The sequence below is a fragment of the Mustela nivalis genome, assembly GCF_964662115.1.
Source record: "Mustela nivalis genome assembly, contig: HAP1_SCAFFOLD_1978, whole genome shotgun sequence".
In the NCBI taxonomy this organism is placed as follows: domain Eukaryota; kingdom Metazoa; phylum Chordata; class Mammalia; order Carnivora; family Mustelidae; genus Mustela; species Mustela nivalis.
In genome coordinates, this window is record NW_028134686.1 from 25,085 (window position 1) to 27,917 (window position 2,833).

A 2,833-nucleotide genomic window follows, 5' to 3' on the forward strand; every position below is an offset into this window, starting at 1 on the left:
AACTCCAGCTCTGCTCTAAGACCTGGGGACACAGTCAGGAAAAGAAAAGACAAGGTCTCTGCTTTTAAGGAGCAGATATTCTAATGCAGAAATGAGAAAATAAATATGTAAACAAACATTATATTAATGAACAGTGATCAAATAGTGATTAATGAATAGTGATCACAGCTAAAAAGAAAACAGGACACAGTAAAGGTTGAGTGACAAATGGGATGTATTTTAACTTGGATGAACCAGGAAATATAGAACAATGAGTTGAGATCCAAATGACACAAAAGAGCTAGCCACCGGAAGTGTGGGAAGAGTGTTCCCGCCCAAGGTATCAGCATGTATACAAAAATGTCCTTGGAGCTCTTCCCTCCAGCCCCTGCTCTCAAATCTCTGACCCAGCTAGGTGGGGACATAATCTAGGACTTGTGTCTCCCAAAACTCATTCTAAATCTTTGTTCGGTGACTAAATTATTCAAGCTTGAGAAATTAAAAACATATGCTAACAAGATCTTCCCACCATCTACAGAGAGATCATCTTAAAAGCATCATGAAATAGTAACACTAAAATTCTAAAAAACTTCTGTTCTAACATTTTAATCAATTTTATATCAAACTCCTTTCTTGAATTTATATACCCATTTGACATATTTATGAAGAGACAAAAAAAAAAAACAACAACAAACCCTACATTCCGTAAATGTATTTATCCATCTAACAAATATTTGAGTACCTAATTACACTCTGTTCCAGCTGATTTCTTCTCTTTATCTCTTTTTTCCCCTCAATTTAACACCAATCATAATCTATGTAGGCTTTTAGTTCGCTTTTCAAAATTAATTTCTTGAGCTATTTAAAGGAATTATCCAGTGCTAGAGTTCTCAACACTGGTCACACATTAGAATCACTTAAGGAACTTTTTTTTTTTTAAGATTTTATTTATTTATTTGACACAGAGAGAGAGATCACAAGTAGGCAGAGAGGGAGGGAATCATGCTCCATGCTGAGCAGAGTGTCCCATGCAGGGCTCGACCCCAGGACCCTGAGACCATGACCTGAGCTGAAGGCAGAAGCTTAAACCTCTGAGCCACTAAGGCACCCCCTCACCTGAGGAACTTAAAAACAAAAAGCCCAAAGGGCACCTGGCTTGTTCAGTCACTGGAGCGTGCAGGTCTTGATCTCAGGGTTGTGAGTTCAAGTCCCATGTTGGGTATAGAGATTACTTAAAAAAAAAAAAAGAAAGAAAGAGCCCAAGCCCCAGTTTGTGATTAATTTGTTTAAATGTTTCAAGAAATTTGATGCTAAATGTTGTAAGACTAGTTAAATAACAAAAAGATATATTTACATAATACTTCTTGCTCTCAAATTTTGAACAAAGAACTTACTAATAATCAATAACTTAGTAGGCCAACATTTTATTTAAATAAGTTTTATGGTACTACAAAGAGTGAATTAGAAAATCAAAAGCAAGGAGAAATGGGCATGATGTGAACATGGGGAAGCAAGAGAAAGCAAGAAACTATGTGACCAGGAAGCGAATGCTTAGCTCTGAGATCCTTCTCTGAGAGAAGGACAGATTAAAACCTAAAAAGAAAGAAAAGAAGGATCCCATGCACTCAAGGAAAGAGAAGTCCCCCAACATCCCTCCTGCTTTTTCCAATATAAACACACAGCTGGGCCGACTTACCACATCCTGGTTGGTACCGACTTTATCAACTTTTCTATTTAAGCCAAACTTGACCGGTCAATGATGGATGGGCTGTGTGCCAAGTTTACCAGTTGTACAACTGACTGTGTAATGGCTGAAACTGAGAAACCGGGGTGAAAGTATCAAGAGGCTCTAAGGATTGCGAAAGAGCCAAGATTCAAATGATTACCACGTACACACAAGACAAACTATGCAGATGACTGCTCAGTATGGAAGTACTTCAGAGTGTTACACTGTGGCATCAGCTGACCCAGACCCAGAAGATTGCTGGAGTTCCCATCATGGACATCTCTAACCATATAGACGACACTGAGCAAATGCCAGATGATGATGGAGCCCCTCACTCCTATGTCTTAATAGAGTTCCTCAGCTCTCCTTTACCAACTTTTCCTGTTGCCAGTTCATACAAGCAATTCTCCTTACCCAGTTCCTCTGTTCTGAGCTATGGCTAAAGACACTCACTTTTTTATGTTTTGAAACTGATTATCTTGTACCATTTTACTTTTTGTTGCATCTTTTTATAAATCAGATGACCGCTCACAAGACAAAAAAAAAAAAAAAAAAAAGGAATGGAAAGGAAAGATCAAAAGGGAGGACAACAACAACAAAAAAACAGTTCTTTTTTGCCGGGAACCCTTCTTACAAGTGCCAATCAGATAAACTTTATCTGATGTTACATCGTCACAACTCCTCTATCATCAGGGAAAGTAGTTCACATAAGAAAATTTCTCTATAAAATGAGTTCCAGGCTTACATTCCATATTTGGCTAATTAGAATTTCATTACGATGTCTGTCTCACACTGATGCGGAAGAGAATGGAATCTTGTCATCAAGACGTGACATCGAACTAAGAACCCACAGGGTAAGCACTCAGATCCTGTGATATGAAGTCGGCTGCTGGGGATGGGCGACCCTGGGCAACAGTGGCTGACCTGTGGGCCTGCGGCTATCTGCCGTCTGTCACTCTTCCCTCTTCCTCCTCTGTCAGCTGCTATCTCCAGCTGCTGTCAACAAAGTCCACCTCAAACAGCCATCACTTCCCTCTGGTCCCATTTACCATAGCTAAGCTCCAGGCCAGGCATCCAGATCACCAGCCCTGTGGGAACTTCTTCTAAGGTAAGAGGTGGCCCTATTGG

At 39.8% G+C, this 2,833-nt stretch overlaps 1 pseudogene across 1 annotated transcript; it reads left to right on the forward strand.

Annotated features, from left to right (window-relative positions):
* The first annotated feature begins 1,481 nt into the window (after positions 1-1,481).
* Positions 1,482-2,324, forward strand: LOC309858178 (rRNA-processing protein FCF1 homolog pseudogene; annotated as a pseudogene). The gene has a single exon. The product of its transcript is annotated as an rRNA-processing protein FCF1 homolog pseudogene (transcript).
* Positions 2,325-2,833: the final 509 nt, after the last annotated feature.